Source organism: Pelobates fuscus, chromosome 7 (assembly GCF_036172605.1).
Source record: "Pelobates fuscus isolate aPelFus1 chromosome 7, aPelFus1.pri, whole genome shotgun sequence".
Taxonomy (NCBI): Eukaryota; Metazoa; Chordata; class Amphibia; order Anura; family Pelobatidae; genus Pelobates; species Pelobates fuscus.
Window position 1 is genome coordinate 169,520,094 of NC_086323.1, and position 25,244 is coordinate 169,545,337.

Consider the following 25,244-nt stretch of genomic DNA (forward strand, 5'->3'; position numbering starts at 1 on the left):
TATGTATATGAGAATATTCCCACTCACACTCTGAAGAGCCAAAAGATTTTAGCTCAGTTCTTGCGCATGCGGGGTCCGTAAAGGCGACCCTCTCCCTTCTTGGGAACCTTTATCCTTCCTATTTTCGATCTAGGATACAGAGCATATATAGTGCAGTACCTTTAATAAATTATTATAATAGATAAAATATTAGATGAGGTACTCACAAACCTAGAGCCTTCAGAATAGGCTCAATGGAACAGCATATGTGGTTAAGGACCACAATCCTTCTTTCTTGTAGCAGGAAAAATTTGCCAAATAGTATCTTAGTAAAAAAAATATTTATTAAACTATAACTTTAAAAGTTAAAACAGTATCTATACAAATATTCACTATATAGGCAAAAAATTAAAAGAGTCCAATAATTGTAGTCTTTTTCATACTCCAGGACACGTTTCGCCAAATAGGCTTCCTCAGCTGGATCAAAAAGTCTTTATGAAGATCCTTGGACTGGTTCCTGCTTTATATACCTTTCTCTTTGTTCAAATAATTGCTATATGGGCTTTTTAATTTCGCGGGCTATCGTCATGGCAACGGCGATGCCCTGCGCGTCAAGCCTCTTTTGCGTTTTTGCTTCCGTGTTCGTCATTTCCGGTATGACGTGTTTCCGGTTTTTTCATGGGTTCCACCTTGCGGTTCATTCGTAGGTGTTTCCGGATCGGCATGGTTATAGAGGGAGAGAGGATGAGAATACATTCCGAGAAAGTTCAATAGCATGTTCTTTTTTTTATAACTTATATCGGTATGACACACAGTAATCTTTGTTTTCATATTCCATAATTCGTTCTCTTTATCAAGAATACATATTATGATACTTTAAGTTTTATAAATGTTTGTCTCATACGGTATATATATATATATGATTACTTATTTAACTTTGAATAAAGGATATAAACTCTCATTGTGAATGGCTTTCTATACATTATGCAAATCTTAAAGGTATCGGTTATATACAATTATAAATCTTAAATATTAAAAATATACATAAGAATAGACCACTTGAGGTGCATTTTGTGTACTTATAATAGTATCCAGTGAAACATGAATCATTCATAGGCACAGGAGGAATCAATAGATTATACAGATTAGAACAAACCACTTGAGGTGTTTAGGGTACAGTATGTTTAAAATAAAATACGTTACTAAAAGTGCACAGATTAAAACAAACCACTTAAGGTGCTTAGCATGGATTTAAAATACATAATATTAAAAAGTGAATCAGTGATGGACGTAGTGTATTATATAAAAACGAAATACTTTCCCCTAAAAAGCTTCATAAAAATCAGAGTCGTCATACCATAATATTTAATACTATAAAACTATATAGGTCTAAAAAATGTGTCTCTCAACATACGTTGATATAAAAATCCGTCTGTGTAAAAAATCCATATTTACCTAGTTCATATGTAAAAACAATGTATAAAAAGTTTCTAAAAAATATGGATAAAAAATGGAAAATAGAGGAGAGGGGGCAAGAAGGTGGGGATCTATTTCAGAAAATGGCACATCTCAAAATCTGCGTTCAACCCGTTTGGAATTACGGTATTAAGTTTAAAAATCCACTCCATTTCTTGCTTGCTCATTTTTGCATCAAAATTTCCTCCCCTCCAGTCCTTATCTACTTTTTTTATGCCTAGGAATATAGTGTTTTTAAACTCACAATTGTGGAAAGATTTATAATGTAATGAGACCACTATGGTTTTCAAATCCTTTTGTAATATTACGGCCATGTTCCTCTATTCTGATGTGTAAGGCTCTAGTAGTTTTCCCCACATAAAATAGGCCACAAGGGCATATTAGTGCATAAATCAAATTCTTCGAGTGGCAAGTTAGAAAATCTTTAATAGGATACTCTGTACCATCTCTATTTGCAAACGTTTTTATGTGTCTCTTTTTAGTTGTAGTCCTTTTGCAGGCCAGGCATTGGCCGCAGCCAAAGAATCCTTTATCGGAATTTAAAAATGAATTCTCTGTTTTTTTCTTCCTTATAAAACTTGATGTCAGGGTTGTACGCAAATTGTTTACTCCTCTATGTATGAACCTGGGCTTATATGGGAGAAATGTTTTTTTTTTTTGAATTTGACAATTTTTATTTTGCTGTCAAGGGTAAGGGATACAGAAGGCAAAATGGGAACGAGGGTTAAGTATATATTCATACGCAATATTTCAGTAATGTTATATTTAAGGGTAGGAGGGTACAGAAGGCAAGAGGGAGACAAGGGGGTTATGCACATATCCATACTCAGCATTTCCAATAGTGTGGACTACCTGTCCAGGTGTATACAGGTGCTGTTTAGTAGCTCGTTCGGGGGCTGCCATTGGTTATAATCAAATTCTTATTAAAGTGAGCCATCCCGTACTTCCTTGTTTCTTTGTGTGGATCGAGCTGGTGTGGAATGTGGGTGTAGGGCTTTCCCCATTATCGGTGGTGGGTATGTTGAGGTTTATAGGGTCGGGATATGGGGAAGTAAATGTGTGAAGCACGTGGGGTAGTGTAGTTGTAGATGCAGTATGCTGTTGTATCTCGTAAATGTGTGTAGTCGTAGTGTAGGTGCTGTGTGTGTGTGATGCGTGTATGTGGTGTGTGTGTGTGAGCCAGCATGTATATAGTTAGGTTGCCTCCTATCGTGGAGGTCTTTCATTTTGAGGGGGTGCCGTTGTTAGTGTTTCAATGTGGGTTTGGTGGCTTGTTTCGGTCCCAAAGATTCCATGCTTCGGTCCAGTAGGGATTCGTCCTGCTGGATTTCCGTGCCATTATTTCATATGCCTTGGATGTTTCTACAGCTGTGATGCATTGAGTGATCGTTGGGGCTTTAGATTGTTTCCAATTTCTACTAATAGCTGTAAGGGCCGCTATAAAGATGTGGTACAGTAGATATTTGGTGTGTATGTGCTGTGTTGGAGGTAGTAGTAATAGTAGGAATGTTTCCGGCATGGGGGAGATGCGCAGTTTGGTGCATCTCAATATTAATTCTAGGACTTGTGTCCAATATTACAGTAAAGGTAGTGTATGCCTAAGACCCAAGGTCTAGGTAACACAAGTAAGATACGGATCTCAGAAGCCTGCTAAAATTAATAATCTTTAATAAGGTATACTTAACCGTGAACAAATAAAACAACAAAATGTGGATACTTAAAATAAAAAATCACCCAAAAACTGTGCAAGAGGAGATTGAAATGGGCTCAGGGAGTAATGGATGAGATATCAACTTAGGCAAAAGTGCTCTAGATGTATACTCATTACTGGGGAATACAATTGGGAGGTACCACTGTACACTTAACTACCCGGCTGAATTGTAACAGAGCCAAACCCTTAACACTGGACTGCAGAAGTGTATATTCGTATGGAGGTATAGAGCCAAGGAGCTCTTAACAATATAACACTTCAAGATATAGCAACAGGTAATGTTAAATACTTGCTTAGAGGTCACAGGTGGATCATATGGCCGTCACAAAGTAACATAAGAGGGTACTGCAACTTAAAATAGTGCAGAAAAATACATTTGGTCACACCTTTATAGCTAAATACAGGGTAGTAACATAAAGCACTAGGTGGATAGTATAGATGTGGGATACTTAGATGTTCCCCTATTGAATATAAACAGACTCAACACTACTTAAAACTAACCTCAGTGCTGTATGCACTGACTGGTAGATAGTGTAGATATGGGATACTTATATGTTCCCCTGTTGAATATAAACGAACTCAATACTTCTTGGAACTATCCACAGTGCTGTATGCACTGATTTGTCAAAGCAAGGCTAGTAAAGTCGTATAACACTCTTAGTCTATTAGCTGAAAGCCAACAGTTAGTAGTAATAATAGTACAGCTCCCATCTTCCCTCCAAAAAAAAATTCTCCAAACAGGCCCCAGCTCCTCTTGTCCTAATACAACACCCCTAACATAGTGAAGTGAAAAATCGTGAGAAAACTGTGATTATAAAATCATCTAAATTCTCTGCATGTCTGCCTAACGCGTTTCGGCGCTGTACAAAGCGCCTTTCTCAAAGGCTGTCATTGAGCAAATGCTCGAGAGAGCTTATTAAGTATAAATCCTAGCCGAAATTCGTCCAATCAGCAACACCATGGGCGGAGTATAAAGTTCGATCCGCCCCTCGTTCATGATAGGTGTAAGAGACATCAGTCTTGCAGCCTCTGGCCAATCAGAGCGGGTCCAGGGTGGGGCTTAATGCCGGGGTGGGGCTTAATGCAGAGAATTTAGATGATTTTATAATCACAGTTTTCTCACGATTTTTCACTTCACTATGTTAGGGGTGTTGTATTAGGACAAGAGGAGCTGGGGCCTGTTTGGAGAATTTTTTTTTGGAGGGAAGATGGGAGCTGTACTATTATTACTACTAACTGTTGGCTTTCAGCTAATAGACTAAGAGTGTTATACGACTTTACTAGCCTTGCTTTGACAAATCAGTGCATACAGCACTGTGGATAGTTCCAAGAAGTATTGAGTTCGTTTATATTCAACAGGGGAACATATAAGTATCCCATATCTACACTATCTACCAGCCAGTGCATACAGCACTGAGGTTAGTTTTAAGTAGTGTTGAGTCTGTTTATATTCAATAGGGGAACATCTAAGTATCCCACATCTATACTATCCACCTAGTGCTTTATGTTACTACCCTGTATTTAGCTATAAAGGTGTGACCAAATGTATTTTTCTGCACTATTTTAAGTTGCAGTACCCTCTTATGTTACTTTGTGACGGCCATATGATCCACCTGTGACCTCTAAGCAAGTATTTAACATTACCTGTTGCTATATCTTGAAGTGTTATATTGTTAAGAGCTCCTTGGCTCTATACCTCCATACGAATATACACTTCTGCAGTCCAGTGTTAAGGGTTTGGCTCTGTTACAATTCAGCCGGGTAGTTAAGTGTACAGTGGTACCTCCCAATTGTATTCCCCAGTAATGAGTATACATCTAGAGCACTTTTGCCTAAGTTGATATCTCATCCATTACTCCCTGAGCCCATTTCAATCTCCTCTTGCACAGTTTTTGGGTGATTTTTTATTTTAAGTATCCACATTTTGTTGTTTTATTTGTTCATGGTTAAGTATACCTTATTAAAGATTATTAATTTTAGCAGGCTTCTGAGATCCGTATCTTACTTGTGTTACCTAGACCTTGGGTCTTAGGCATACACTACCTTTACTGTCCTACTGTATATAATACAAGGGTTACCCCCTACTGAGATACGATCTGGACACACTTACCTTATCCCCGCAAGGGGGTACTTTCTTTTTCTTAAGTTATCTACTTTATAGAGGTTTCAATACCTACAAGTGTGTCAGTATAACTCTAATTGTGAAGGTGTATTTTGCCCAATCTAACATGGCTAACTTTTTATCCCAATTAAAAGAAGCCAATTCATGGTGCATTGGTGCTGAAACAGTTTTTTCAGACAGTCACCAAACCCTACTACCGGAGCATGACAATATAAACTATAAATTCAGGACCCTGAGTAACCTATGCAAACAACAGATCAGAGTGGGGTGGGAAATTACATCCTTAAAGAACTATCTGGCTAAATCAATGATTCCAAGGGGCTTGAGAATACAAACCACACCTAATACACAAATGGAAGACCTGGCCCTATTAAAAGAATGGGAAGATGCATCCAATGTGTGTTCAATTAAATATATGGAGATTCTAGTTAAATTTGAATCAGAGAGGCTAAAAACGATTGACGAGAAAGTGAATACTGCGGTAGAGGAAATACAAAAATGCACTAGTGATCCCTCTTTCCAAAATCAAGAACAGAGATTACAAGAAAATCTCAACAAATACCAAAGCGTTATCAAACTACGTAAACATAAGAAGTTTGTTAGGGATAACGATGATTACAGATCAGGGAGAGTTTACAGACACTTTAGGAAAATCTCAAGAGTTGACTCAGATTATTGCACAACATCAGAATATGAGACCTCAGATACAGACAGTGAAGTTACATCAGCACCCCAGACTAGACAAAGCACTCAAAAAGGAAAAGGGATTCTTAAAAAAGGAGTGTCTTTTTTAGGACAACTCCCCCGGGAGGGGGAACAGCAAACGCAATACAGGCAAACACGCAACAGGGGGAGAGCACGCAGACGGTATTAGAAGGGGACACTAGAATCATTAACATCTCAGATACTCCTCTCACGATCACACAGGAGCAAGTTATTATGAAGGGCCTATCTTTCGTTCCAACTCCACCATTCTGCAAATTCGAATGGATTAAGGATATAAACCTATTTGGGAGGAAACTTGCCCTTCATAAATTCTTCCAGATAAAAAATGAGAAAAAAGCCAAAGACTTAGGCTTTGACAATAGGGAATACCAATGCCTTTTGGATTTAGTATCCCTTCTTGAGTCTAACGACAATGTGTCCCCACAACCATACACTGATCTGCACCCCAAGAGTAAATTCACTCCAAACATCCGGGATTATAAAAATATTGACATGTTCGTCGAATCAACCACCAATTTGATCAGAAATCTAGATATAGATACCCTAAAGATCAAACCCAGTAACAACCTTAGCAAAAAAGAATGGAAAGCTATGACTGATCTGAGAGACAACGAACATGTCATTATTAAACCGGCAGACAAGGGGGGTAATATTGTCATTCTCAATAGACCCCACTATATTCAGCTGGCTGAAAGAATCCTGAAAGACGAAAGTACATATAAAGTTCTACCATCCAATCCTACCACTAAATTTCTCTCTGAGTACAAAACCCTACTAGACAGAGCATTTGATGATGGAATACTTACAAAGGATGAACATGCAAGCATTTATGTGAAAAATCCAGTAATATCGACATTCTACTGCCTCCCTAAAATACATAAGGGGTATGAACCACTTACAGCCAGACCTATTGTGTCAGGCACCAATAACCTTACATGCATAGGCAGTAAATATGTAGACAAAATCCTTCGTCCGTTTGTGGAGGAATTACCGTCCTACCTTAGGGACACCAAAGACACCCTAAGATGTATTGCATCCATTGTAGTACCCCAGGGAGCCATGCTATGCAGCCTCGATGTGGAGGCACTGTACTCCTCAATACCACATCTGGGGGGAATACAGCATACAGGCTCTTTTCTCGAAACAAGGGGCCCCAATCACTCACGTCACACCATGTTTGTCCTCGACCTCCTTAAGTTCATCTTGACCCATAATTTTTTCCTCTTTGATAATAAATTTTACCACCAGGTGCAGGGGACTGCGATGGGGACGTCTTGTGCCCCCTCGTATGCGAACCTGCACCTTGGTTGGTGGGAAAAACATATCGTTTATTCTGAACGCATGAAATGTTATATGGACTATGTCCATACCTGGAAACGTTATATAGACGATATTATGGTCATCTGGACAGGTACAAAGGAACTCTTCATCGAATTTGTGGGGGTTCTGAACGTAAACGATCTCAATCTACGTTTAACTATGGAAATTGGGACATCCTCATTGAACTTTCTTGATTGCACTTTCACCATCACGAGCGATCTAAGGATACAAACTTCTCTTTACCGAAAACCGACATCAACCAACAATATGCTCAATTGGCAGAGCTACCATCCTAACCCTCTGAAAAGGGGTATCCCAGTGGGACAATACCTTCGACTAAAAAGAAATTGCTCCACTGAGAAAGACTTCATAGAAAAAGCAGCACTGCTAAGAACAAGATTCAAAGCCAAGGGCTACCCTAACAGGTGCCTCAAACAGGCTTATCAGCGGGCACTTCTTAGTGACCGTGAAGTGCTGCTAGACAACATCCCCAAACCCGCACCCCCGAAAGTAATCCGCTGTGTGGCGAATTTCGACGCTGGCTGGGATATATCTAAAAAGATTATGGCTAGATTCTGGCCATTACTCACACAGGACAGACATCTTAAAGATGTGATTCCATCACACGTCTCCATAACAGCGAAGAGGGGTAGGAATCTAAAGGATCTGCTAGTTCCAAGCCACCTGTCCAAACACAACAAACATAAGAAAAATTGGCTTAATGTCTATGGTACCTATCAGTGTGGACGCTGTGTAGCCTGCAGCTACATAGATAGAGACTCTAAATCCATAACTGACTCCTCTGGTGCACATAAGACATTGATAAAACAATTTTTCAATTGCAATTCAACTGGACTAGTTTATCTCCTCACATGCAAATGTGGTAAAAAATACGTAGGGAAAACTATACGTCCCTTCAAGAGGCGCATGATGGAACATGTTCATTCAGTCTCATCAGATAGAGATACCCCTGTAGCAAGACATGCTAGAACACACCAAGGGGATACCTCTAGAGGCTTCAAATTTGCAGGGATAGAAAAAGTCCATGTGGGCAAAAGAGGGGGAGACCTGGATCTCATCCTAAGGAGGAGAGAGTGTTTCTGGATTCAGACATTGAACACCATGTCCCCTAATGGCCTCAATGAAGGTTTTTCCTTCACCCCCTTTATTTCATAATGAGAACTATTTTATAATGAGAACTCTGTTCTCAATAGTCATTTTTCCTTCACATTTCGTTATACTTGTGGTCTGCTAATGTACATACTCCTCTGTACATATCACTTCTTTATCAGGCCATCATCATGAACCATACTACTAGCGACCGATTTTAAGTTCTACCAGTCAGCAACTAATATATAGTACGAAGGTATCCATATGATCCTCTCCAACTTTGAGGCTATATGGATACAGCAAGATTTACCTTCGGCTGGGTAATACTTATTTAGTTCCCAGTCTGTCCTATATGTACCAAAATAAGAACGTCACTTCGGCTGGATAATGTTCCCAGTCTGTTCTATATGTACACAATTAGGACGCTACTATTATGCACTATAATGCCCACCATTGGGTTATCCCCATTGATGTGTTTTCTAACCAGTCCAATGCTGTCACACTCATATTGCGGTTTAGCCTATGACCCTGTCAGCACTTTACACTGGATTTCGGCTTCGGCACTTAGTCCCGCCCCCCCCCGGTCTGATTGGTCAGAGCCTATGAGATGGACAGCTCGAACACACATCACTGCTGATGGGTGTATCTAACTATAGCTCCGGCATTAAGCCCCACCCTGGACCCGCTCTGATTGGCCAGAGGCTGCAAGACTGATGTCTCTTACACCTATCATGAACGAGGGGCGGATCGAACTTTATACTCCGCCCATGGTGTTGCTGATTGGACGAATTTCGGCTAGGATTTATACTTAATAAGCTCTCTCGAGCATTTGCTCAATGACAGCCTTTGAGAAAGGCGCTTTGTACAGCGCCGAAACGCGTTAGGCAGACATGCAGAGAATTTAGATGATTTTATAATCACAGTTTTCTCACGATTTTTCACTTCACTATGTTAGGGGTGTTGTATTAGGACAAGAGGAGCTGGGGCCTGTTTGGAGAATTTTTTTTTGGAGGGAAGATGGGAGCTGTACTATTATTACTACTAACTGTTGGCTTTCAGCTAATAGACTAAGAGTGTTATACGACTTTACTAGCCTTGCTTTGACAAATCAGTGCATACAGCACTGTGGATAGTTCCAAGAAGTATTGAGTTCGTTTATATTCAACAGGGGAACATATAAGTATCCCATATCTACACTATCTACCAGTCAGTGCATACAGCACTGAGGTTAGTTTTAAGTAGTGTTGAGTCTGTTTATATTCAATAGGGGAACATCTAAGTATCCCACATCTATACTATCCACCTAGTGCTTTATGTTACTACCCTGTATTTAGCTATAAAGGTGTGACCAAATGTATTTTTCTGCACTATTTTAAGTTGCAGTACCCTCTTATGTTACTTTGTGACGGCCATATGATCCACCTGTGACCTCTAAGCAAGTATTTAACATTACCTGTTGCTATATCTTGAAGTGTTATATTGTTAAGAGCTCCTTGGCTCTATACCTCCATACGAATATACACTTCTGCAGTCCAGTGTTAAGGGTTTGGCTCTGTTACAATTCAGCCGGGTAGTTAAGTGTACAGTGGTACCTCCCAATTGTATTCCCCAGTAATGAGTATACATCTAGAGCACTTTTGCCTAAGTTGATATCTCATCCATTACTCCCTGAGCCCATTTCAATCTCCTCTTGCACAGTTTTTGGGTGATTTTTTATTTTAAGTATCCACATTTTGTTGTTTTATTTGTTCATGGTTAAGTATACCTTATTAAAGATTATTAATTTTAGCAGGCTTCTGAGATCCGTATCTTACTTGTGTTACCTAGACCTTGGGTCTTAGGCATACACTACCTTTACTGTCCTACTGTATATAATACAAGGGTTACCCCCTACTGAGATACGATCTGGACACACTTACCTTATCCCCGCAAGGGGGTACTTTCTTTTTCTTGTGTCCAATATTGTAGCAATGACGGGCATTGCCACCAGATATGCAGTAAGGTACCTCGGTCTTGTTGACATCGCCAGCATACATCCGTTGTCTTCGGGTAGCTGTGTTTGAGTATGGTTGGGACTAGGTACCATCTGTACAGTATTTTGCGGGAGAGTTCTATGTGTGTTGTGCAGAGGGTGAGTTTCTTGTTGGCTTGAAATATGGTTCTCCATTGATCTTGTGTGAGTTTATGACCAATGTCCTGTTCCCATGCCTTTTGAAAGGAGGTCAGTGTTGCTGGAGCTTTTGAGTTTGCGGAAGCATAGATCTGTGAGATGAGTTTCGTTGGCGGTTTAGCTTTGGTGCATATTTGTATTAATTTAGACCATTGTGGGTCCGGTGGTGTCGTGGTTTGTTGTGGTCTGTGGAGAGTGATCCAAGATTGCAGTTGGATATAGGAGAAGGTCGCTGTGTTGTTTAACTTGTATTCTTCGCGTAGATCCGTAAGGGACTTGAGGTTGTTCCCTTGTAATATTTGTGATAGTGTGTATATGCCATGTCTCTGCCAGAGTTTGTGATTAAAGTCTGGAATAAGTTGTCGAATTGTTTCAATCGGGGTCGCTGGCGAGAAGGGCTTCGTTACCCCTCTCTTTCGGCAGTAGTCATCCCATACTGAGAGGGTTAGTTTGGTAGGAGGCAGTAATTCTGATGGTTTAGGTCTGAGGCTGTTCGGCAGCCATGCTAGCGCTGGAAGGGAGATTCCTTTGGCATGATTCTTCTCCAGTTCTTCCCAAGTCAAGGGGGTCTGTCGATGTGATGCTGCAATAATTGGAGTTATGTTGGCTGCCCTGTAGTATTTCTCTATGTCTGGGAGACCCATTCCGCCCTGGTCATGGGGCTTGTACATTGTGGTCATAGCCACTCTTGGCTTTTTGTGATCCCATATAAACCGGTTTATACTACTTTGCAGGTCCCTTAGGTAGGTTTTGGTGAGTTTGAGTGGGAGTGAGCGGAATAAGTATTGGATTTTTGGCATGATCACCATTTTTACTGATGCTATCCTGCCTGTCCACAATATATACTTCCCCTTCCAGCTGTGTAACAGATCTTTAATTTCTGTGTGTAGTTTGGTGTAGTTCGCTTTGAATAGGGTATTGGTCGAAGGGGTAAAGTAAATTCCAAGGAATTTAATATGGTCATGTCTCCAGTCATATTTAAAGTTCTCCTGGAGAGTTGTCAATGCTGGTTTTGGGATGTGAATGCCTAGGGCTAGGGTTTTGGAGACATTTAGCTTGTAGTATGAACATGCACTGAAGCGGGATAGAATGTTGTGGAAGTTGGGCAGAGATATGTGCGGCTGCTCCAATGTGAGCAAGATATCATCCGCAAAGATTGATAGTTTATATTCTTGGCCTTTGGATTTTATGCCATGGATATTCGGGTCGTTTCTTATTAGTTGTGTGAGGGGTTCAAGTGCCAATATATATAGTAGTGGGGAGAGTGGGCAGCCCTGTCTAGATCCGTTGGAAATATTAAACGGTTTTGATGCAAATCCACCATTTACCACCCTGGCTGTTGGTGAGGAGTATAGTGCTTGAATGACAGCTAGGAACTGTGGTGGGAATTCGAATTTTTGAAGTACCGCTTTCAGGAAGGGCCAGTGGAGCCTATCGAAGGCTTTTTCAGCGTCTAAGGACAGCAGGACACTGGGTTTTCTGCTTTCTTGTATCACATAAAGCAAGTCTAGGGTTTTTCTAGTGCCGTCTGTTCCCTGTCTGCCCCCGACAAACCCCACCTGGTCCTCCTGGATTAGGGAGGGTATGATGTGCGCTAGCCTGTTGGAGAAAATTTTTGCTATGATTTTAATGTCCGTGTTTAGAAGGGAAATAGGGCGAAGGTTTTGGCTCCTGTTCGGGGGTTTCCCTGGTTTGGGAAGAGTGGCGACATGGGCCATCAGCATCTCTTGTGGTAGTTGCCCTGTTTGTATGGCATAGTGGTATACCTTTTGCAGGTAGGGTGCTAAGATTGGTGCGAACTGTTTGTAATACGTATTGGTTAGTCCGTCTGGGCCAGGGGATTTTCCTGGTGGGAGCGAATTGATAGTATCTATGATTTCCTGTGAAGTGATCTGGTGTTGTATGTCATCCCTTTGGGCGGTGGAAAGTGTTGGGAGTTCTACCGTTTTGAGAAAGTCATCTATTTCCCTAGAGGTTGGTTGATGCAGGTTGGGGTCTGTTTTGAGGTTATAGAGGGAATGGTAGTAATCTGCCATACAGTCATTAATGTCTTGCGGGTTATGTATTTTGTCACCTGCAGCTGTAATCAGATGTGGTATTTTAGAGTTAGTCTGTTGTTTTTTAAGTAAGTTGGCTAACAGCTTCCCTGCTCTGTTACCTTGAGTGTACGTTCTCAGTTTCAGTTTTGCTAAGATATGAGACGTTTTTTGGAATGTTAATGTGTTGATTTGGTCGGTGATGTCTTCTATGTCTTTTGCTTGAGCCTCAGTGGGGTGCAATATTTGGGCAGAGGTGGTGTCTCTTAGTTTTCGTAGGAGATCCAAGTGTTCCTTTTCACGTTTGCGTTTTAGATACGATGCTCGACTGATGAGATAGCCCCTTATGACCGTTTTGTGGGCCTGCCATATGGAGAATATTGAGGTCTCCGTGTTGTCATTAGTCTCGAAGTAGTTTTTTAATTCAGACGCCATTGATGCTGTGAAGTCTTTGTCGAGGAGGAGGGACTCGTTGAGGCGCCATGGTGGTTTACCTCGGTGCAGGTAATTGGAATTTAGTGTCATTGTCAGTGGGGCATGGTCAGACCACACTATGTTTCCTATAGAGCATTCTTCTATGCGGGGAAGCATGTTACCAGAGGCTAGTATATGATCTATTCTTGAGTATGTTTTGTGTACTTGTGAGAAGAATGTGTAGTTTCTGTCCGTGGGGTGCTTCGTTCTCCAGACGTCATACAAGCTATTTTCGTGGATGAGTTTTGCAAATGCTTTATTGTTCGGGCCTAATTTAAGGTGTTTGTCTGAGGTGCTTGGGGTGGTCGAGTCCAGACGGGTATCCATCGTATGATTATAGTCCCCACACAGAATTTTGGGATCATTTGTGTCGTTTGGTAGTTTATTGAGGACCTTATGGAGAAAGTTGCGTTGGTGGTCGTTGGGACTATACAAGCATGCTAGGATGTATGGGTGGTCATTAATTCTACAGTGTAAGATGATGTATCTTCCTTGGGTGTCCTTTTTGACTCGTAGTGTTTCTACCGTTAGGGAGTTGTGGAGTAGTATAGAGACTCCTCTGGATTTGGAGGTGTGAGTCGCATGGTATTGCGTAGGGTATTCTCTGCGGGCAAAGTTAGGGACCCTATTGGTTACGAAGTGCGTTTCTTGGACGCAGACCACATCTGCTTTAATTCTCTTTATATCATCTAGTAGCATGCGTCGTTTATGTGGCGTGTTAAGGCCTTTGGTGTTATGTGAATAGATTATCATGTTTGGTGGTACTTGTTGTGGCGTGTGAGGGTTTTGTTTGTGGGTTCAGCAGTGTTGACTGGCTCTTTCGTGTGACTGTGGTGTCGGGGAAGTAGTGGTGGTGGTGTGAGTGGGGTTGGGGTGTTATAGTAACACGGGTACTATGTACACAGACCGTATGGTCTGGCGCGCTAGTCGCGCCGCGGGGTTGAGGAGCTAGAGCTTCCAAGTACGTGGCTAGCGGGCTCCAATTTGTGTTTTGATGCGGAGCTGAAACCATATGTCTTAAAGTGGTAAGATGAACCTGATAGTGTAACATAATAACAGTAGAATATAACAGTAAACAACTTTGTAAAGAGGTAAGTGAGCAACGGTATGTTCTTCAACATTATAGATTAAGTGAATCTGGTATGTCCTATTCTTTCAGATAACCTGACTATACCCGGCCTCCCTGGCCTTAGTGTAAGCCTGCTGGCCTGCGGCAATTCTAGTCACTATAGATTACAGTGGACTTATGAGACATTGATCTTCTCGCGCCCAAGGGTTTAGCTTTGCAACTTAAGACGGGGTATGTGCCCTAGCGGTGCATGGGCAGCCCCCATTTGGGATCTCTTTACTGAGCTCCTGGCTCTCGTTATCGTTATTAAGCAACAATTACCTCGGGCCTAGGGAATGGTCTAGCGCGGGCGACTTGATCTATCGCAGGCATGTCGTCTAGTCAGCCCCCCTGCGGCAGCAGTCCCAACCTAGGAGGGTCGGACGGGTTTAGGTGCTCGCAGGGGCGCTGGGGAGTCGGTATATACATATTAGTAAGGGGGACATGCTATACACGTGGCATATAAACAGTATGCATATACATTTAAGCAGCAATCTATTTGCAAAGAACATATTTGTTTAGTCAATGATACTTGCGGTAAGCGCTTTCAGCGCTTCCAGAGAGGTATGTCAGTTCATGTTCGTTGGTCGGTGTAAACTGCGGTCGGTGGAGTAAGCGTCTTCAGGGGGCTCCCTCAGAAGGCCCCACTTTTCCAGGCATTGCTGACCTTCTTCTGGGGATGATATAACAAACGTTTTCCCTTGTCTGGACAGAATCAGCTTCGTGGGGAAGCCCCACCTGTAACGTATGCCTTTGTTGCGAAGTGTGGTGGTGATCTGGGTGTAGTCCTTCCTCCGGCGCAGTGTAGCTGATGATATATCCGCCATGAGGCGCACCGATGGAAAGTCTTCGTGCGGGGCATCCCTACTGCGGTATGAGCGGAGGACCAGCTCCTTGATGTGGAAATAGTGAGCTCTGAGGAGGACGTCGCGTGGGATGGAGTCAGGTAGGTTTTTAGGTTTCGCCACCCTGTGGATCCTGTCTATCAGGAGCATGTCCGCAGGTATGTCCGGGGCATAGGCCTTCATGAGACCTCGTGCGTGCGCTTGCAGGTCGTCTTGGAGGATTGATTCGGGTACTCCTCGGAGTCGTAAATTGTTCCTTCGAGCTCTATCCTCGTGGTCCGCCATGCGTAATTCCATGGTCTCCACTTTGCAGCTCAGCTCCTGTAGTTGCTTGGAAACTGCGGATTGCGTGGAGGCTAGTTCTTGGCATTGATTTTCAACTACGGAGGTTCTAGTTGTTAGGTCCCTCACCTCCTTCTTTATCTGGTCAGCCGTTGACTGCCATGTGGAGATCAGTCTTGCTGCCATTGCTTCCATTGCCTGCTCGAAAGCGCTTTGAGTTAAGTAATCCATAGGCTTAGGATACTCCGGGCTTGTTGGCGTCGGGCTTGGGGTGGTATCCTCCGCGCCCTCGTGTTCCGCCGTCCGCATAGTCTCTGCTGTAGAGGAGGTTTTTTGGCCGAAAAAGTTCAATTTTTCTGCTTTGAGTGCAGCTTTCCTCGCTTTAGATGAAGCCATCAGGTTTTATGTAATATATGGGTTTCAGCTCATTGATTATCGCAATTCAGTGGAGCCCTCGTGCCGGAGCAGAGATTCAGACGTCCATCTTGCTCGGCGGTTAGCCACGCCCCCTGGGGAGAAATGTTTTAACAATGGGGTCTTGTAGTAGGATTGGCCAAAATTTTGAAATAATCTTTCTTACTTTAAAGTTATCCGTACTAAAATTACATATGAAGGGTATTTCTTTCATTTTGTTTTCTTTTTTCTCTTTATATTTTAAAAGGCTGTTTCTTTCCACTCCCTTCACTTCCTCTCTAGCTTTTTCTAATTTTTGTTCTTCATATCCCTTTTCTAAAAAATAGAGTTTAATCTTGTCTGATTGGGTTTTAAAAACATTCAAATCAGTGCAGTTCCGCCGAATTCTTAAAAATTGGCCTTTTGGAGCGTTTTCCAGCCATGGTGAAAAATGGCAACTTTCTCTTTCTATATAACTATTTGCTTCTACGGTTTTAAAATGATTCTTAGTTTTGATGGTATTGTTCTCTATATATATTAAAAGATCTAAAAATATAACTTCTGTTTTACTCCAATTACTCGTAAGTTTAAAATTAAAAAATTCTATAAGGTCAACTAAATGATGAGGACAAATCAAGACATACAATGCTAAAAGAAAAATCTCAATTTTATCCAAAACAGATGATTTCAGAAAAAATGGTGACTTTTGAAACTATGGTCATGACTGAGATCAAAAAATTGGATAAAAAAGAGAACTTCAGTCATAACCTGACCTTACAGGAAAGAAAAGCTTTAAAAGATTTAAAAACAGATTCAAACCTGGTTATTAAACCAGCAGACAAGGGAGGGGGAACAGTCCTTATGTCTAAAGAATTCTATGAGAAGGAAGCAGGTAGAATACTTGCAGATAACACCACCTACAAAAAGTTAAACTACAATCCTGGAAATGAGATGAATTTTAAGTTTCAGGAGTTTTTAAATAAAGGTTTAGAGTCGAATATATTAAATGAAAAAGAATTTAGCTTTTTAAATATCAAGTACCCTAGAACTCCGTTTTTTAATTTTTTTACCCAAAGTCCACAAAGATGTTAACAACCCCCCAGGCAGACCTATAGTGGCAGGGATAGACTCTATATCTAGTAGACTGTCCCATTATGTGGATCTACACCTCCAACCTCTAGTAAAAAATACCACTTCTTATATAAAGGATACGATTACGGTTTTAAACCTTTTAAATAAATGTATTTGGAATGAAGATTACTTTCTAGTGACGAGCGATGTAGCAGCACTTTATAGTAATATTCCCCATAAATATGGATGTAATGCAGTAAAACACCGTTTAAATAATTTTTCAGATCTAACCGAGAAAAAAATGGAATTTATTTTAGAAGGGATCGAACTAATTTTAAACAACAATTTTTTTTGGTATGGCGAAGAATTTTATTTACAAATTAATGGAACGGCCATGGGGACCAAGTTTGCCCCCAGCTATGCAAATTTGTTTATGGCCCATTGGGAAGACACGTTTATTTATGGCCCACATAGCTGGAGGGAGAACTTGGTCACCTATGGCCGTTATATCGATGACATTCTCTTTATTTGGAAGGGAGAAGAAAAAGACCTTATAGAATTTTTTAATTTTTTGAATTTTAACTCATGGGGAATTAAACTTACGAGTAATTGGAGTAAAACAGAAGTTATATTTTTAGATCTTTTAATATATATAGAGAACAATACCATCAAAACTAAGAATCATTTTAAAACCGTAGAAGCAAATAGTTATATAGAAAGAGAAAGTTGCCATTTTTCACCATGGCTGGAAAACGCTCCAAAAGGCCAATTTTTAAGAATTCGGCGGAACTGCACTGATTTGAATGTTTTTAAAACCCAATCAGACAAGATTAAACTCGATTTTTTAGAAAAGGGATATGAAGAACAAAAATTAGAAAAAGCTAGAGAGGAAGTGAAGGGAGTGGAAAGAAACAGCCTTTTAAAATATAAAGAGAAAAAAGAAAACAAAATGAAAGAAATACCCTTCATATGTAATTTTAGTACGGATAACTTTAAAGTAAGAAAGATTATTTCTAAATTTTGGCCAATCCTACTACAAGACCCCATTGTTAAAACATTTCTCCCAGATAAGCCCAGGTTCATACATAGAGGAGTAAACAATTTGCGTACAACCCTGACATCAAGTTTTATAAGGAAGAAAAAAACAGAGATATCATTTTTAAATTCCGATAAAGGATTCTTTGGCTGCGGCCAATGCCTGGCCTGCAAAAGGACTACAAATAAAAAGAGACACCTAAAAACATTTGCAAATAGAGATGGTACAGAGTATCCTATTAAAGATTTTCTAACTTGCCACTCGAAGAATTTGATTTATGCACTAATATGCCCTTGTGGCCTATTTTATGTGGGGAAAACTACTAGAGCCTTACACATCAGAATAGAGGAACATGGCCGTAATATTACAAAAGGATTTGAAAACCATAGTGGTCTCATTACATTATAAATCTTTCCACAATTGTGAGTTTAAAACACTATATTCCTAGGCATAAAAAAAGTAGATAAGGACTGGAGGGGAGGAAATTTTGATGCAAAAATGAGCAAGCAAGAAATGGAGTGGATTTTTAAACTTAATACCGTAATTCCAAACGGGTTGAACGCAGATTTTGAGATGTGCCATTTTCTGAAATAGATCCCCACCTTCTTGCCCCCTCTCCTCTATTTTCCATTTTTTATCCATATTTTTTAGAAACTTTTTATACATTGTTTTTACATATGAACTAGGTAAATATGGATTTTTTACACAGACGGATTTTTATGATATCAACGTATGTTGAGAGACACATTTTTTAGACCTATATAGTTTTATAGTATTAAATATTATGGTATGACGACTCTGATTTTTATGAAGCTTTTTAGGGGAAAGTATTTCGTTTTTATATAATACACTACGTCCATCACTGATTCACTTTTTAATATTATGTATTTTAAATCCATGCTAAGCACCTTAAGTGGTTTGTTTTAATCTGTGCACTTTTAGTAACGTATTTTATTTTAAACATACTGTACCCTAAACACCTCAAGTGGTTTGTTCTAATCTGTATAATCTATTGATTCCTCCTGTGCCTATGAATGATTCATGTTTCACTGGATACTATTATAAGTACACAAAATGCACCTCAAGTGGTCTATTCTTATGTATATTTTTAATATTTTTAAGATTTATAATTGTATATAACCGATACCTTTAAGATTTGCATAATGTATAGAAAGCCATTCACAATGAGAGTTTATATCCTTTATTCAAAGTTAAATAAGTAATCATATATATATATATACCGTATGAGACAAACATTTATAAAACTTAAAGTATCATAATATGTATTCTTGATAAAGAGAACGAATTATGGAATATGAAAACAAAGATTACTGTGTGTCATACCGATATAAGTTATAAAAAAAAGAACATGCTATTGAACTTTCTCGGAATGTATTCTCATCCTCTCTCCCTCTATAACCATGCCGATCCGGAAACACCTACGAATGAACCGCAAGGTGGAACGCATGAAAAAACCGGAAACACGTCATACCGGAAATGACGAACACGGAAGCAAAAACGCAAAAGAGGCTTGACGCGCAGGGCATCGCCGTTGCCATGACGATAGCCCGCGAAATTAAAAAGCCCATATAGCAATTATTTGAACAAAGAGAAAGGTATATAAAGCAGGAACCAGTCCAAGGATCTTCATAAAGACTTTTTGATCCAGCTGAGGAAGCCTATTTGGCGAAACGCGTCCTGGAGTATGAAAAAGACTACAATTATTGGACTCTTTTAATTTTTTGCCTATATAGTGAATATTTGTATAGATACTGTTTTAACTTTTAAAGTTATAGTTTAATAAATATTTTTTTTACTAAGATACTATTTGGCAAATTTTTCCTGCTACAAGAAAGAAGGATTGTGGTCCTTAACCACATATGCTGTTCCATTGAGCCTATTCTGAAGGCTCTAGGTTTGTGAGTACCTCATCTAATATTTTATCTATTATAATAATTTATTAAAGGTACTGCACTATATATGCTCTGTATCCTAGATCGAAAATAGGAAGGATAAAGGTTCCCAAGAAGGGAGAGGGTCGCCTTTACGGACCCCGCATGCGCAAGAACTGAGCTAAAATCTTTTGGCTCTTCAGAGTGTGAGTGGGAATATTATCATATACATATTGCATTGTGTATTTTACAGTTTTACGCTATGATATGTTTTTTTGTGTTTATACTTTTAAGGATATTATATCAAGGTTAAGGTTTCAAGGAAACGATTTTATTCAGGTTACATTCACACTTCTCCAGGATTATCTCCTGTTTCCACATCTTTAGTTAAATATAGCGCTTCACCATCATTCTGTATTTTATTCCTTAGTTTTTAAGATAAGATTTTGGTGCTTTAGCAGCTTCTCGTGTTAAATTTTAACCATTGGGTATATAATAATTTTTGCTCTTCATATTAGCGCTGGTACACCCACCCGTTTTTTTGATATATAAATTCTTATTTATAAAAAAAAAAAAAAATACACAGTTTTGGTAAAAGTATTGTAAACAGAAGTGTAGCTTTTTAAAAAGCTTTTATTTGTTCTGGTTTTCATATTTCTAGGATTTCAGTTTGTTTTCGGTACTTCCTTAATACAACAAGTAAAATACAATTTTAGAATGGAACAATTTTAGAGTTTGGTATGTTAGTATATATAAAGTAGACATTACAGGGTATTTACCTAAGGGTATTTTGAAACATATTATGTAACTAACTGCCAATCCCTGTTAAAACTTGTAGAAAAATTGGGCTTTGTGTGATTTTTTTTGTTATATACACACCTATAACAAGTAGTGTATTTTGTAAATCTGATATATACTAATTCTGTACAAAACTCCAAAACACTATCCCGTGAAGCTACAGTGCCATATAAAAGACCTGATCATTTTCATTTTTTTTTTTTTTTTTTTTTTTTTTTAATTCTTTATTTTGGTTGTGCATGTGGTTACAGGTTATTAACAGACGCCACAACAGCGTATTTCAAGATTAACAGTAACGTAGTGGCATAAAAATTCGCACATTTTTGTTGTATATCATGTATGACTAAACAGTTATGTCGTCGAAATATGTTGAACTCGAATAAAATAAAATAAAACAGCAATGTTTACACAAACACCACAACAGCGTAAATTAACATATATCAACATAGATAAGGAGTATGACAGTGGTTTGCATGGTCGCATATTTTTCTATATATAAGTATGGTTATGCTGTTATCGCCTGTGGTACATTTATCGCTTAGCCTTAGTATTAACAGACGCCACAATAGCGTATCTCAAGATTAGCAGTAGTTACGTAGCGGCATAGAAATTTGCACATTTTTTTTTTGTTGTATATCATGCATGACTAAACGGTTATGTCGTCGAAATATGTTTAACTCGAATAAATTAACAGAAGACAGCAAAGTTTTCACAAACACCACAACAGCCTATATTAACATATATCAACATAGATAAGGAGTATGATAGTGGTTTGCATGGTCGCATATTTTTCTATATATAAGTATGGTTATGCTGTTATCGCCTGTGGTACAGTTATCGTTTAGCCGTAGTAGTTTAGGTAAACAAAGCATTAACTCAATTTATGCGTTATGGTGTAGTTGCATGCAAGATGTTCATCACATGGCGAGAGCCAGTGACGGCAGACTAGGCAGCTATTTTAAATTACATCTTATTTTGTGCGTCGTATCCTGAGTACGACGTGTTTGGGTACCTTAACGCTAGGACATATTTATGTTTAGTGCCGTATATATGCAATAGATGGTGCTGGATAAAAAAAAAAAAAAAAAAAAAACATCCGCTTGTATTAAACACGAGAAAACAGTAATATCTGGGGAAAAAAAATAGGCATTATAAACTTGCTTAGTGTAGTCTCCAGTTAGTTGGGGCTTTATCAGTCAGAGGCCTGAGCACAATCAGACGATTCCCTCGTCTGGGAAGCCGAAACCCTGAGAATAGGGGTCAGAAAGGTAGCGTTTGTCCCAAAGTTGTATTATGAATGCAGAGGGCCTCATGCGTGGCAGTTCATTTAGCCGATACCCTGTCGCCAGGCTGGCACCGAGGGACCATGATGCTGGCTGGAAGCTGCTTTGGTCGTCGTTCTCTGCTGTGAGTGCTCTTGTTGCCTCTTCGTGGTGCCGCTTACTGACAGGTGCTGGTGGGGTCGGATAGCTGGATCGGGTTGCTGGAGCAGGGTCACCCCCGATGTGGCGGGTGCTTGTAGGGGTTTTATGCCTGGTTTCGGCAGGCCCCTCCGCCGTGCTGCTTTGCGTACACGAGGTGAGTGTCGAGCCCTGTGCCGCCATCTTGTGACCTTGGTTGCTGGAGTAGCTGACTTGTGCTGCGGGGTGTGTGGAGGTTGTCGAGGTAAGTGGTTTTCCGTTGCTTTTAGGGCCCCTTGGTGCAGTTTGCTCTCTAGTTTGCGCCAAAAGTCTGCAAAGATACGGTCCAGGCTGGACTTTGGGTCGTGTTGCATCTCGTGGCTGTTTGGGGCCTGCGTGGTCTCCGCCATCTTAGGTAGGTCCTGCGGCTCTCCGGCTCGCCCCCCCAAGGGTACTGCCGTGTTGTAGAGGGTCCCTCGAGGTGGACCGGGATCACCCCCGCCGGTCCAAGGGGGGGGGTTGCGGGTTACCCATTTGTAGCAGCCGGTCTCCGGGGAGCCCCAGGCTGGGAGGTCGGCCGCCTCTCCCATCCGGCATTCACCGGGCCTTTTGCCCTCGTGGGTAGTGCTGACTGTCCGATGTCCGCTCACGGGCCGCATTACCGGTTCACCGTGGGGATTGATAACAGGTGGGTCGCTCGAAATCATGCTTTAGTGCGTTTTGTGGGTGAGAAATGCAGTTTTAGCTGTTTCCAGTGAGGAGCTCCAGCTAGGCACGTCTTCCCTCCATGGCAGTCAGGCCCCGCCCCCCCGATCATTTTCATTTTTACATGAATTTTTTTTACATTTTTAAATTTTTTCATTTTTACAGTTAGAATTTTGATAGATGGATTTGCTAAGCTGCTGACTCATTTTGGGGCATTGTAGCAGTTGGCTTGTTCAAATTACCCAACAAAAGCCTACTATTTGTGGATGTAGACACGCCAATGTTATCTTGTATGGTGAATTTAACTAAATTATACTCCGATAACTCATGGAGTAAATTGAGTAAAACAATACAACCAATGCATGCCTTTGCCACTAGCTGACCATAAATACAATTTGCAAAAGTAGACACTACGGGGTGTGTTATACTATAATTTGAGCATTATTGTACAGCCATTTCCACAGTTCTTATGGTATTTTATTTTCACATGCTCGTTACAATTTAGCAGTTTAATTTTACAACTTGATGTGAGCTGTCATGCTAAAATCACTAAGTTGTGTTCAGCTACTTTTCCTGAGTACAGACTAACCCCCTTTGCATACCCCTGTCAGGTTTTTGTGATGGTACAGGGCTGAATTAATAACCTCAAAAGCAGAGACTATAAGAACCTTGAGAATGGGCAAAAGTTTAGAGAAGCTCTAGCTTGCCCTTTGTTAAGTCCCCATTCAGGTCTCAAAAATGTTTTTGCTCACTTGTGCCATTACAAAGAGAACCTATACCATTTGCATATCAAACTAATCCCACCCATAAGGGCAACCCAGAACCGAAATGCCAGCAAGTCCTCTCTGCACCACAGGAACCCCAGATGATCATTTTGGCCTTCTTTGGGCCTTGGTGTAGCTGATACCCATCTATGCTCGGTGAGCACAGGGTCCAGGTCTGGGTTACCTTTTTGACTTGGGGGGAGCCTAGGCAATTGTATTGCAACAAAAACAGAATATGAATGGACAAAAGCTTAGAGAAATCAGAAGCTTGCCCTTCGGTTTGTCCCTGCTCACTTGTGCTGTTACAAAGAGAACCTATACCATTTGTCTAAACGGGAATTTGCCGAAGGGCAAACTATTGGGTTTCTCTAAGCTTTTGTCCTTTTTTCAGAGTTCTCATATTCTGTTTTTTTTTTTTGCAATACATTAACTAGGGCACTTACAAAGTTTCAAGGGAGATCCAGACAAGAACTGTACCTAGAGAGGTATTGGCTACATATCGCTGATGAGGCCCAAAGAAGGCCGAAACAGACGTCCATGGTTGCTGTATATCTCATGCAGAGAATACTTGCCAGCATTTTAGACTGCCTTTGTGGTTGGGATCAGTCTGATGTGCAGTGGTATAGGATCACTTTGTAATGGCACAAGTGAGCGAAAACATTTTAAAGACCTGAATGGGGGACGTGAATGGGGATTTTCCAAAGGGCGATTTACTGGGTTTCTCTAAGCTTTTGTCCTTTCTCAGAGTTCTCTGTTTTTGCTGAATTAATAACCTGTGCTTACTGTGGTTTTTCAAAATAAGGATAAATTGAAGATCTACGAGGCATGTTAGTAGCTCACTTAAATTACTCCATAAATGCATGCCATTTGTGAGGACTCTCACTTGATATATTTTGAACTTTATTTACAATTTTCACAACTTTTTTCAATGTTTGTGTTGTTATTTTTATATTTCATTGTTATGTACATATTATATTTCATGTACATTTTTTTTTTTAAATCTCATTTGTGCCACTGTATTAAAATTCCCTAAACTGTATTCAGCAGCATTTCCTGATTAAAACCCTATATCATATCTATCGATAGTGCTGATGATGAGAAAGGGTTATAAATAATGCATTAAAAACAGACATTCCAAATAAAAAAATAAATACAAATTACCGGTGTTTCCCCATTGGTTTGCCTTCTCTCTCCAATGCCAGAACCATGACGCCACCAAAGAAAGACTGGCTTACATTCGCTTGCCGGCAATATTTATATTTTTTAATGCAAAGGAAAAGCCCAAAGAAACCATGTTATTCTTATATGCTTTAATGAAACAGCTGTGCTGGTGTTTGAAATTTACAGATCTACATTTCTGCAAGTGTTCCACTATTTTTCATTTAAAAATGGGAAATTAGAGGGAGAAGCCAAGGTGCAATATAAGGGTCATTCTCTAAAGTGAGAATTCAAAGTTCATTTCAAATTTGCGGCAAAGTGGCCAAACTGGAAGCATAGCTGACTTAGAGACTGTTTCCTGTTCTGCTATTTTGACTTTAAATTCTCACGTCAGTAAATAAACCTGACGGGGTTATCCACTGAAGTGAGAATTAAAAGTTTCAAATTTAAGGACAAAATATCTAAATTGGAACCTCTCTAAGTAAGTCGTGCTTCTAGTTTGGGAACTTTGGCCTAAAATGTTTGTAGCGGAGAGATAGTATAATCCACAATATCTCCGCTGGTAGACAGGAACAGCATAGAATAATCCAGGTAAAATAAGATGACTAGACTTAGACGACACATAGGCTGGGAGTCAACTGAGGTTTTAATCACAGGTCACAGTATTT

The 25,244-nt window shown here is 40.1% G+C and overlaps 1 protein-coding gene across 1 annotated transcript in view; it reads left to right on the forward strand.

The window, feature by feature from the left end:
* Positions 1-25,244, forward strand: part of CACNA1D (calcium voltage-gated channel subunit alpha1 D) — a 319,738-nt gene that overhangs the window by 279,789 nt on the left and 14,705 nt on the right. The window lies entirely within an intron of this gene.